A 13,172-nucleotide genomic window follows, 5' to 3' on the forward strand; every position below is an offset into this window, starting at 1 on the left:
ATGCCGCTGCCAAGTCGCTGAGGAGAAAACTTCATTTGAACCTGTCAACACACTTCATCTTTCCCGCCATACAGCATCATTGATTTTCAGTTGCATTCTAGAGGCTTTTAAGCTGACATTGGGTTGCTTAAAACTATTCTCCTTACGATGCCTCATGCACGTGTAGTCATGGACAAATAAAACGCGAACACAAAAACATGAACCAGAACACAAAAAACTCAGGTCCAATGATGGCACGCTAACGGTATACTTGGACAGCCACCTTTTGCAGCTTTGCTTTTGTAATTAGGCCGCGCGTCACTCTGAATCTAATGGAAAGGTATTGCGCGTCTTGTGTGTTTTTGTTCATAGTTTGGTGTTCGCATTTCGTTTGTCTATGACTGTACATTGGCGCAGCACGCCATTTTGCATCAACACATTTTCTCCAAAGCTTACGGAAGTGCTTCCGCTTGACTATAGTCTTTCGAAGGTGGCTGGTGCCCTTTAACGCGAAGCTTTAGTGTTCCCACTGATGCCATTGTACACCAATATGCCTTGCACGAAAGCCAAATTTCTCTGACAATGATGATGAATGATCGTGGGTGAACTGAAAGAAAAAAAAACGGTTCCCGTGGCCTGAATCGAACCTGGGTCCCTCGCGTTATGAAGCCGGAATCAATCTGACTGCTCCATTTCAGGGCGTTTGAGGCTATGGTCTGGTCGCCGCCGCTGTTGCCAGTGAAACGCCGAAGCAACCACGACTTCAGCGTTTCACTTGTTCAGTTACCATGTGTTGCAGACGAGAGCCGTCGTAGTCTCTGACACTGGCCGTGCACTGGGACTGACGTAGTACGATCAATCGTGGCTATCGCCCGGTCGCGTGAAATAAATTGCCCGGACGCTCAGACGCGAAAGGGAGAAAAGGAGGAGTGCGAGTGGGAAAGGCGAAGGGCGCTTGGCTTTTCCGCCGTTGTGCACACTCCCCGCGCTCTGGGACCGCCCCAATCCTCCCTGTTCTGTCACCATGGAGGAAAGAATTTTCTTCCTCCATGTCTGTGACCGCCCTGCCGGCGTTGAATATCGCCGGAGAAGTGTGCGCTCTGCGCTAGCCTCTGCTCGGGCACTTTCGTGAAGCGAGAAGTGTATCAACCGGCGTGTTTTATTTCGCTCTCTGCGACGGCCGCGCTTTGGATTTAACGCTTAATCCTTCGTATTCTAGCGAAGTTACGAGTGCTTCAACCGTGCCTGTGTTGGATATTTCGCGTTCTCTTACGTGAAGCGGCAACTGTTTGGATACGCAGTGTGCGCTCTACTGTATCCTCTCCTCATGCTCTTACGTGAAGTGCTTCAACCGTGCGTGCTCTGTGCGTGATTTCGCGTTCTCGGGTGTTGGCCGGCGCTGTAGATTTCGAAGTGCCTCAACCGTTCGCCAGTGGCCGCGTAGTTGGAGCGGCTGTTTCTCAAACGTAGATCTACCGTTCACCCTACATGTGATCGGCTCAACCTTTAGCCCGGAAATTGCATTTTGTGCCCCGATGTTTTTCTGTGATAGCGCAAACGACCATGTTGCTTTCGTTCTTTTTTTTTTTCTTCACTAGCGTTCCGTGCTGACGAAACGGCAGTTGTAACTCGCTAAAGTTTCGGCAGGCGCAATGATAACTGGCCTGAGTCCTTCAATGATTTACTACTGCTCGGACGATTTCCTCAGTCAGACAGGATGACCCTTTGGTGTGCGCTTCCGTTGCTAAATGTGTTGTTCCAGGGTTCAAATCTCTTGTGACCCCCCACCCCCCTTTTTCTTTGTCGCTGGCGACCGCTTAGGAAAGTGTCTGGTGTGCAAATTCAGTGTACAGCTGACCAATCGCAAAGCGTGGGTGTTATTAAGCTTGTCACAGAGCCTTTGAAGTGATGACTATTGCATTCCTAATGACCAGTTTCCCAAAAGACGCTTCCAGAAGGAGCATATTTAAGCAGTTCTGCTCTCACTGTGTGAATTGCAAAACAGGTGAAAACAATGTGCTATGGTGGCTGTATTTGGCTTAAGAGTTAAGTGTACATTGCATGTGTTGCTGCGGACCAGCTTATTTATTTATTTATTTATGACATACTGCAGGCCCCACACAGGACCCAAGCAGGAATCACTCAAATATAAACAAACCGACAACACAGGGTAAAATACAGTAACTTGTAAAAACATACTGTCTCAATTTTCAATATGTTCAATCCCATCAATGCTGCCGACAATAGATACAGGTAGATTATTCCAGTCGGATATGGTGTGTGGGAAGAAGGAAAATTTGAAGACGTTTGTCTGGCGCTGCAGCATTGAGGCATATATTGACACGGCTAAGACAGCAAAGATATTTAGATATGTCGATGATTACATGATTCTTACTAGGTCGGTGAAGCCAGAAGAAGTAAACCTTTTAGTCAAGACAGTTAAGAAAACATTTCTGGAGTGCTCTGACGGCTTGGAATTCACTCATGAATTACCAAATGATGGGTCCTTGCAGTTCCTCGATGTGTGTTTTAATTTCTGTGGAACACGCGTGTGTTGGGCGTATCAGCCACGGTCAAAAAAGGCAATTTTGGATTATCGTTCAGCGCATTCGAAGATAGTGAAAAGGGGTATTGGCGTTAGCTGTCTTCGCGGTGCCCTCGAGAAGTCTTGTCAGCACCAAGTCGCCGATAGTGTTCAGCACCAAGTTGCACGTTTGAAAGATGCCGGCTTCCCTCGGGAAGTAATAGCAGCAGTGGTTGAAAGCCTATTGCGTGACGTCAAGTCAGGGGCACGGCGTCAAGGGCGAGATGAACCTCGCAAAGAAAGGAGGCCTGTAGTCGTCCCTTACGTGCACAATTTCTCCAACCGCCTTAAAAAGGTGGCGGGGAAATGTGGTGCCGACGTTGTGTTCTCCGCCCCAGAAAAACTAGCACTAATGTGCTCTGCTGTGAATGGCGAGAAGAAGGGTAACCGAAGAAGAGGCATGCCACGCTGTTTGTTGGTTGCAAACAAGGTGTTGTATACGAAGTGCCTCTATCTGGTGGAAAATGCTATATTGGGCAGACTGGTAGGGGCATAAATGACAGGCTCTGGGAGCACCGTACAGCTGTTCAAGCGCTAGCTGCGGGGGGCCATTTAGCTGACCATTGCCGCCGCTGCCGGTGCGTTCCACACTGTGTTCCAATTTACGAGAAGACAGTAACATTGTGCTGTTTTAAGGACCAAGCCAACCGTGAATTGTTTGAAGCGTGGTGCATCATGAAAGCCGGTGAAAAGTGTGTAAGCACGGCATCTATTAGTTCATCAAAAAAAGAAATAGATTATCTGGATGCGAACTTGCCACGTGCGTAACAAAATGCACCAATTGACCTTGTCTTTTTTCTTTGTGCTTTGAGCATGTTCACGCATGCGCCCTTCCTGTATATCTTTTGATGTGTGTAGTAAAAATTTCAGTTGATGTCTAGCGCTAGTCCTGTGTGGTCTCTACTTTTGTCCCGTCTTTACCGCGCTACTTGACCATGTTTCCCCAGAAACGCCTGCAGGCGCTACTCACCTAGGAAAAACTGCTGAATATGCATGCACCATTGATCAAAGCATTTGAAAGCCGTCCTGCTTCGTGTTGATTGTGCTAATTTTCCTGTTTCCACTGGCTGCTTTATCTGTATGTCACTAGCTAGGTACAGTACTACAGTCTCTAGTGCACCCACATGCATGTATTTTTGTGGCTGTGTTTCTAGGCGAGGCAAAACATTCCTACGAAATCGACATTGCAAGAAAGCCTGGGATTAGGCATCATATTTTATGTTTACTGGTTGATGTTTGTGTCTTTTAAAATGCTCATAACCAGAAAAAGTTCTTGCACACACTCATTTTAAACTTGCGTAACCCTGCATCAGTGTTTGCTTCAGAAGAACACTTCGACTAGTTCCACCAGTCTTGTCTTGCCATTCGCAATCAGTGATGCCACAAGTTGTCTGCAGAACAATGTACAGGGCAGCCGTGCCTGTTTTCAGGACGCTTTGCGAATTTTCATGCACTAATAAAGTACTGCTGCTGCAAGTCGCATATTATTTGTATTCACAACACTGCAATTACCGATGCTGGCCAACTTGCTTTTGCACTTTAGGGTAATTGAGGAGAGGCCTGAGCGCTTATATACTACCGTCAGGCCGACCTTTCTGTGTTTATTTCATTTCAATAAAATTCCTCTCTCTCTCTCTTTGCACTTTAGTGTCTCTTTAGGCGTCTATAGTGTACCGTAAAACCATTAGGTCCCTCCTGGGCAGATGTACTGAACTATGCTCCTGTGCTATTGTCGCTTGTGCATCCCAGTAGATTTACTTCCTCATTCTCTTTTTAAGCATAGCAGCAATTTTTGAGGTGCAAAAAGTGTCGAAACATGAAAAAGTTCAGTGTAGTTTTTTGTGCTTAAAATGAGAGCTACTGTATTTACTCTCATAATGAACCCTCCCCCCACTTTTCTTGTTGAGAATTTACTTTTTTGTCACTGAATAAAAAATGCAGCGGGAAGACGTCTTATTTTAAGCATGGTTGCTGATGCTGTAGGCGATCACAGTAACGTGATATCGTGCTACAGTACGCGCAGAAATGCTAAAAATGCATTCCAAGAAAAAGAAATCTCATCCGTAGCCGGAGACGTGAGCGCGAATGCCGCGGCTTACAATTTAAAAATTGCGCGTTTGCGTGCGCCACCTGTTGAATGCAAAACAAACCTTGCGCCATAAAAACGTTGCGGTGTGCGAAGTTCGAACAAAGCACCAAACGTACTCTGCACTCCTTCCCTGGCTGGTTCTGCCGGCGTGCGAACAAAGCAGTAAACGTACTCCGCACTCCTCTGCTCTTGTTTAGGGCTCGTTCACCTTACGTTCACGGCACCAGCAGCATCAGTGGCGTAGAGTTTGCTGCAATTTTACGGTTTTTTTCTAGTTCGACGGCGAAGTAGCAGTTAATTTCTTCAGCCGTTGTGACATGCGCGGGCGCGACCAACCTTTCGAGTTAGACTGCAAAGCCAGCGTCGATAACGTGGGCGTGCTTCGTGCGGGGATGCGTACGCATGGCTGACTACTACGGCGAGGCAACCGTGCGTCGTGGATCGTCGACTGGGAGCCCCCAACCCAACGAGGTACCATAGATGCTCTTCGGCAGTGTCTTTATTGCGGCAAGGTCCTCGGAGGCATTGCCAAATCACCCCCCTACCCGACCTGGTAAAATCAAGACAGACTGATCAGTTGCAGTTGCGAAGCTACACCAGCGAGTTTTTTTTTTTTTTTTGCTACGCATTTATTACAGTAGCGGTGGCTTAAAAATCTGGTTACTACTGATCACACTTGCTTCCGTCACGCTGAACAACGCCACGGGTCAATCATCGATGCCGCCGTCTTTCACGCTCAATTTCAAAGGAAAGAACAGCTGAACTTCGTCGTTGTATGTTATCTTGGCCGAGGTGAAAGAACATATAGTTTAAATTACATTACATTGAGTTGGGCTGGGATTTTTTGACCACGATTTGAAGCACTCGTGCAAAAACAATCCGCATTTCACTTCATGTTCAAATTAATTTATTTTTCCTTACGTTAGATTAAACAATATCAGAATAATGTGTGATGTAATTCTAATTCACAAACAAATAACGCTTCATAGTATGGTCCGAGCAAAAAGAGTCAAGCATGTGTGTTATGCTTTTAACATTTTCACAGATGAATGATTTTTAGCCAATTATCTCCTGCCCCCTTCGGTCTATAAAGGGGCACCCCTCGCTGAGGAGGAAAAAAAGACCAACTTAAAATGCTTTAAAAGAGGCTTTAAACGTGTCGTGTTATTACGTGTTCAGTGGATTTAAACGTAACCGAATTGTGGGAAGCATATAACTGTCCTATTTTGGAGAGAATTGTGTTATATGCAAGAGCATAACATGCAACTGTTCCGCTTCGATTTCGTGAGCGATTGAGCAAGTTTTTTTTTTTTTTTGCTTGGTACCAACACAAATTTTCCTAAAACGCCATTTTTCATACATGGGAAAATTAAGTGAAAGGCGAGTGCTAAACCTGTACAATTTCCTATTCCGCGAAGTAGATCAGAACATGACTTGGAGGCACATCTTTAATACAGTATACGCATCACCTTGGAACTTCACCATTTCTTAGTTGTCTGATTGTGAAACTTGTCAGATGAAGTGGGTAATTGAAGTAAAAAAAAACATTTGCAGGTTACAGATTGCATATCTGCTTCTCAATAATATTCTCCCAACTAAAATAATTCATAATATTACCGTTTAACACGTTTGTGTGTCATAAAATTGTAATTTAAGTAAAAAAATATATTGCAGGTTAGTCATTGTATATCAAGCTTTAAATGATATTTTGAGAATTGAGATAATTTGTGATATTCTCTTTTTACAGGTTTGTGTTCCACAAGGAGTGAAGGTGTCAGCACAGAAGCTTTAACGAAACTGCCGGAAAGCATTCTACTACTGCTAAGCATTTGTAGATGTCAAAATTAGGAAGCCACAAAAGCCACTCAGCAGAACGACCCATTCCTCAACTGGCCAGTCTCGCCGACTGCTGTCATCAAGCTGCATGAGGTGCTCAACCACGGGCTCGACTGCGCCGATGGGCTTTGCCTTCTAAAACCCACATCGGACAAAAGTGCCGCATTCTTCCGCTACTTTCAAGATGATACGACCCCAGCAGCCGCACTAGCTCCTCATAAAACGAAGCTGGCAAGGCAGGAGGACGGTGAGGGCCTGCTCGCTAGCAGCGCTGTAAATCCCCCAGTCAGCACCGTCTACCACTGGTTCTGCGGGTGGCGGAGAGGGCAGTATGGCGACGAAGGAGTGAGCCCCCTCACTAAGCTGGACAGAAGAGCACCAAATCACGTTGAACATTGTAAGTAGCTATGTACCCCAGCACACTCCATATATTGCTACTTTTATGTGACCTGTGCCAACGTTTATGCAAACATGGTATCTCTCTCAGTTTAATTTTCAGCTTCAAGCAAGCTATCATGCAGTGTAGACGGAAAGGTATCGCAGAAACTCTGTTCTGCAGTGTTGAATTCTCTAATTCGGGAGAAAGGCAGCGATGAGCACATGCACAGCCATGGCGCACTTAACTAGACTTGTCTGATGCACCTGTCCTAATGAAAATGGCACAGCCTGACTGAAAGCCTGTGCTTGTAAAACTACTTTTAAATTATGGCCCAAACGTTCATATGTCTCAGTACATACCTTCGCTCTACTATTTTTGTTCCACTTAGAAGGAATAAATGGGCGTGTGGTATTCGCCACAACAGTGCAGCCCATAATACATCTTTATACGTGGCACAGCTAACAGCAGCCTGGCGTGGGAGCAATGCGCAATTTGAATCAAATTCAATGTGAAGTGAATTTTCACTATTCACATTTGAAAATAATTCATTTGCAGTAATCTTTTGCCATTTACATTCGAATATATGCAATTCGCGGTTGGTTTCTACTATTCGTATTTGAGAATATTCGATCTGATTCACAGTCAGTTTTCACTATTCCTAACTGTTTACAGCATGTCTGGAGGGGGCATTCAGGAAGCTTGACTGCGAAAGCAAACACAGGACAACTCCCAAGAAGCCAGCACCAGCACACCCACAGGGCAAGGCCAACCGGTGGCAGGAGAGCCTGAACAGCAGCAGCTGCCTATGGATACCGAGCCACAGCTGGAGGCCCAGGGCTCAACTGGAAGCAGTCACCAACGTGAGGTGTTGAGGTGTGGCTTGTGCTCGTGCATTTATTTTAGCAAAGCCTAATAATTGTGACCCTTACTCTAGTTACTGGACACCTAGGTAGCAACTAGACACCTGAACAAGATCTGTTTCTCAGCAACACACTCCACTTTTGGAGAGAGCTACCTATTTTATAACCACGTGCATGCATTTTTTCAGGGGTCTCTTGTAGTAAAATTTATTTTTACGAAGGTACAATTGCAGGAGCTAAGTAGAAGGCTACAGGATGCCAAAAAAGACACTCCAAAAATTAAGGCAAACCAACATGACTGCGTAGCATCATAGCAGAAGCAAGACGAACAAGTTTTTCCAATGCATGTAAAGGGGAGCAAGAATGAAGTAGTATTCATATGTCACAGCTATTGTGAAATTCTGTATGCTGGCTGTCGTATGTCTTCCGAGGCCCTTTCTGACATAGGGAGGGTGCTAAGAGGAGGAGGAATAAACTTTCAATAAACAGCACTGTGCTGGTGTTAGGGGCCCCCACCAGGTGGGACAGTCTTCAGCCCAGCTTAAAAGAAGAAGTGTTAAACAGACTCTGCCAGGATCCAATCTAATACCATTAGATACATAGTCAGTTGCACAGTGCAAGTTTTTGAGATTTAAAATTTTACATTCTGGTCTTAATGTTTTTTCTGTGTGTTTCGCTGAATAGTCCTTGTATGCCACTAAGGCCCTGTGAATAAAAAGGTGCCTTGCGAAAGCGCTAGGTCACGGGCTCTCAAGTAAGGCTTTGAGGAACCCTGGGATTTTGAAGAGGCGTTGCTTGGGTTCTGTGAGACTAAAGTGACTATGGTGTTGTGCTGCTGAGCCCAAGGACATGGGTTCGATACCGGCTGCGGTAGCAATTTTCCTGATAGAAGTGAAAAGCGAAAGCGTCTGTGTGTCGAGATTCCGGCGCACGTTAACTCTTCTTAGCTGTTCCTAGGTGACCAAAATTAAGCCCCAGCTGTCTCCACTACAGCGCGCCTCATAAGCAAGGTGTAGTTTCGGTACTTTAAACCTCGCAGCCAATCAATAAATCAGTCATTATTATGTAACTGAACATGGCACTAAACAAAGCTTTTTCTTGTGTTTTATTTTAGTTCAATGAATGCATTAATGTTTGTGAAACTAATCTGTAAATACCTGCGTAGTATTCTCTGGTCCAATCTGGTTATCTAAGCTTGGCAGGGGAAGGGGAGTTCTGTGAACATTTTTCTGCCCTAATGGGTTTCCCGGTAGGCCCATAGTTGAATACCTACGGAACACCCTTATTACTTCAGCAGTGCAAAGAAGACAATAGTAAAGATAGGAGATGCAACAAATTTTGAGTAAATCTGTGGTATATCCTGAACAAATTTTTCGTAGGACACTGCGGAGCTGCAAAAGATCTACGAGGAGTGGTGGCGCCAGCCTTCCCTAGCTGCTGGCAACCCATATTATGCCACTGCCCTTCAGCAGCTGCTGCGGCAGATGCACAAGATCAGAAAGGAGCCCCAGGAAGGAGCCTGCCCATGAAGGCAGGCTTCACCAGCGCCCGGAGGTGCGGCTGTACCGTCAAGGTCCAGCCCACAAGCATTGCCAGGCGTCGCCCTGGGGTCAACCGGGGACCAGGTAGAGTGCCTGCTGGCCAAGAGCTCGGCTAGCAAGAAGGTCAAGCGGTCCTCACGCCCTGAACCTCAGCGTCAGAGATGGGGTGCCGCACGCCAAAGCTCTCGGATTACAGAAGGGACAGAAGGCACCTAATAGGGTGCCCCTTGTGTGGGCCTCTTCATTTAGGGTTATGTTTTCTCCGGAGGTGTGTGAATGGCACTACAAGTCGTAAATGAATAGTGAAAACTCACGGGAAATAAACTCCAATATTTTAAAATGCACATGTCCCGGCATTAAAGGCCAACTGCACTCAAATTTTTATTTGTCCAAATAAGCAGTCTAAGCTCTTAAAATCACCTTGGCGAAATCCTGAGCTTCGCAAGCACACTGCACACTAGGTACCATCGTTCAAAGTAGCTCCATGCAGACGACGTTTGCACCTGGTGGAGAGTTGCCGAAACAAGTTCCGAGCTGCCTGTGACGGAGGTTGGGGAACCTGTCCCGTGAAGCTCGCATTTCTCCGGCGACTTGCAGGGCGCTCCGCCAGGTGCAGGGATGTGCTCGCCCGGGGTTTCTCTGCTACACCAGCGCGCTGTACCGCCGTCGCCATCACATGTTTAAACTAACCGCATAGGCAGGCGTATCCGCCATTTTTTTTCAATGTAAAAAAAAGAAAGAAAGATGAGAAGCCTACAAACTATTCACGCGCTTGCGAATGTCTTGGTGTTAGCTAACCTCTTTTTACTTAAAAATAAAATTTTTTACTCAAAGATAAAAATAGTGCGAAATGAGCACATGCCTTACATTTGTCATTCCTATTGCATTTACCACAGAAAAAAAAGATATTTTATAACTTTTTGGCCGCTTGCATCCCACGACCAATATGGGCCATATTTGGGCTGGCCCAACGCCACCTCTATCCTTTAGACCTTTTCAAAAGTTTGACAACCTAAATAGAGTTGTTGTACACGCGGCTATAAACTCTTGTGTGACTTTTGCCTCACTCGCTAAGTGAGCCAAAATCAGCCTTTCTCTAAGTAACAAATACATCAGCACAAATATCGGCCGTCGTCTTCGTCAAGTGCGAAAACTAACGAAACTTCTCCTCTCCTAAATAATAGACTAGATTTTTAAAAGTTCAATTCCAAAGGGAAGTATTTACTTTGAGTGTTAGATTTAGTTTATTTGAAAGTAAAATGTTTTCAGCAGCACCTGTCTCTGGTTAAAGTAGAAAACAGTGGCAGATAGGAAATGTTTTCGTTCTTTAGTGTATCATTTAGCTGTGGAAGCTGGCTTATCGTTTTAGATCCGTTTTATAATTCGTTTCCCGATGGGCAGCAAGGCAAAAAATACTGGGTTGATATTCACGAAGCTGTTTGCACATAATGTATGGTAAAAATAGTGATCGATCGCAGCCCGCGTGCGGTTTGTTCCCTTCAAAGAGAGAGACGTGATAGCTGAAGCGTCGGCTATAACAAAAGCTCCTTTTCGAAATCGTACGGGCAAGTAGCGTTGTAAATCAGGGTCCGCTTTTTTAGTAAAATATGCTGTTGGGCTAGTTGGTTCATTGCTTAAGGAAAATCGAGCGCTACAAACGAGGACAGAAAAAATGAAGAACGACGAGACAGATGCGCTACTAACAACTGATTTATTCCAAGGAAAGACAGCGATATAAGTAGCTTGTCTACAAACGCACAAACATACACAAAGGATAATAGATCTGAAAAAGATACTATAAAAACAAAATAGCCACAGCTGAAGACAACAATCACACCTTTTTATCGCATGTTGTCTAGGATCCGGTACTCCTTCGAAAACAGGGATAGCGATGCTTCACTGATACAGCCTGGGCTGTTTTTTTGGGGTAAAATACGCTTCGCGCAGTTCTTGCGCCACGGTGTCACGACTCTTTCCGATAATGATTGTCTCTGTCAGTCTCGGAAGGCATCCTTTGCCACACTCGCGGTAGTGATGAGGCAAATGCGACCCGGTGCCATTCTTCATGGAAAGATCATGTTCCCTGAGGTGGTCATTTACGCATCGGCTGGTTTGTCTGATGTACACCTTACCGCAGAAGCAGTCATCGAAGTATCTCGGGAACATCTTGGGTATCGGCTAAAATAATTCCAATGCCTTGTTTTAAATTGCTTCCATTGTAATATTTGCAGTCGTGACTGAAATAGATGCTCCCATAGCGGTACCAAAAACTTGCTTGTAGAATTCGCTTTTGTGCGAGAAGCAAGTGTTAGACAGGCAAAACCGTAGCAAGGTGCAGAGCTCAGTGACATCGAACGGCGTGCGATACACTAATGTCATGTCCTTGTGGAGGAACTGCCTGGAAGTGGAGCTCTTGCTCGTGTCTTCAGAAAACGTGGTGTGCAGATCGCGCATGTGCAAGCAAGCAAGCTCAAGGGTGACTTGCTTAACATAAAGGATCCTCCCTCGGCAACGTTTCCCTGGTGTGGTCTACAAAATCCCATGCGCCGACTGCGAATCGGTATACATTGGTGAAAGCGGAAATTTTTGCCGGCGTCTTAAACAGCACAAAAATGACGTCACCAAGGGCCACACCGTGACGAATGCACTTGCAGAGCATGCCGAGAAGATGGGCCACAAGATAGAGTGGGACCACGCGCGCATCATAGCCACGGAGTGGAGTGGATAAACTTTATTAAGACGAGCTTCAGGTGCCCGCCAGGTGAAGGGCCTCCTGTAGTCCGGGAAGCCCTGGTCCGCGCTGGCTGCCCTAGCCCTCTCCACCAGGATACGCTGGACTGAGAGGTCGGAGCTGGCCAGCTGGTCCGCCCACTGCTCGTACGTTGGGTAAGGATTTGGGGTAAGAGAGGGGGTTTTCTGACACTCCCATACCATGTGGTACAGGGTGCCTGGTTGGTGACAGAAATTACACGTTGAGTAGTAGAGGGTGGGGTACATGGCATGGAGGAAAGGCAGTCGCCTGTGCTCTGGATAAATGGGGATGTGGTGGCGGGAAGCGTCGTCGTTCGTGGCTGTAATGGGCGAGGATGTCCGCGTATGAATTCAGAGTAGCGGGCTTGGGAGAGCGAAGGGGCTGCGTGACTTCGCCTTCTTGAGAAACGGCCCGGTGTGTATGAACGCGGGCAGCGGCGTGTGCCGCCTCGTTCCCCTCGAAGGACTCATGTCCGGGGGTCCAGATGATGTGCATTTCCAGGAGGTGGTGCACACTTTGCAGAATTTTTAAGGCCGTGGGTGTTATTCGACCTAGCAGGAAGTTGCGGCAGGCGGATTATAGTGAAGTAGTCGTTTCCAGTGGTGGCGGCTAGAGCGATGGCAAGTCCTTCTGCTGCCTCAATAGATGTCGTGTGTACTGTAGCGGCCGTCAGTTCTGCACTGTTGGCTCCGGTGACACTCACGGCATGTTCCGGTTGTTGGTGGTATGGAGAGGCATCCGTGTAACGAGTACAGGGAGAGTTGGGGAAGCGTTTTCTAAGGGCTCGTATCCGGGCTTCTCGGCGTGCCTTGTTATAGATGGGGTGCATATTTCTGGGAATGGGTGCGATTGTGATGTACTGTCGGATGGTTAGAGGGATGCGTTGCCTCTGTTCGCATATTGGGGGAGGCCTGTAGCCGAGCCGGGTAAGTGTAGCCCTGCCGGTTGGCGTGAGCTCAAGTCGCGTGAATTGGGAGATGCGATGAGCTTCTTCCAGTTCCTCCCATGTATTATGGATGCCGAGCTGTAGAAGTTTTCTTGTTGCTATTTTTGGAGGCAGTCCCAGGGCGGCCTCGTAGGCCTGGCGTATGGCGATGTTTAGCTTTTCTTTCTCTGCGGGTTTCAGGGCCAAATACGCTGGCGTAACCTGGC

At 46.6% G+C, this 13,172-nt stretch overlaps 1 long non-coding RNA gene across 1 annotated transcript; it reads left to right on the forward strand.

Annotated features, from left to right (window-relative positions):
- Nucleotides 1–6,602: 6,602 nt before the first annotated feature.
- On the forward strand, nt 6,603–9,620 carry LOC144180625 (uncharacterized). Its single transcript, XR_013324479.1, has 3 exons — nt 6,603–6,885; nt 7,540–7,740; nt 9,107–9,620. It is a non-coding gene; the product is annotated as an uncharacterized LOC144180625 (long non-coding RNA).
- The last annotated feature ends 3,552 nt before the right edge of the window (nt 9,621–13,172 follow it).

Source organism: Haemaphysalis longicornis, unplaced genomic scaffold (genome assembly GCF_048455015.1).
Source record: "Haemaphysalis longicornis isolate Haplotype H1 unplaced genomic scaffold, Haemaphysalis longicornis Haplotype H1 scaffold_4, whole genome shotgun sequence".
Taxonomy (NCBI): domain Eukaryota; kingdom Metazoa; phylum Arthropoda; class Arachnida; order Ixodida; family Ixodidae; genus Haemaphysalis; species Haemaphysalis longicornis.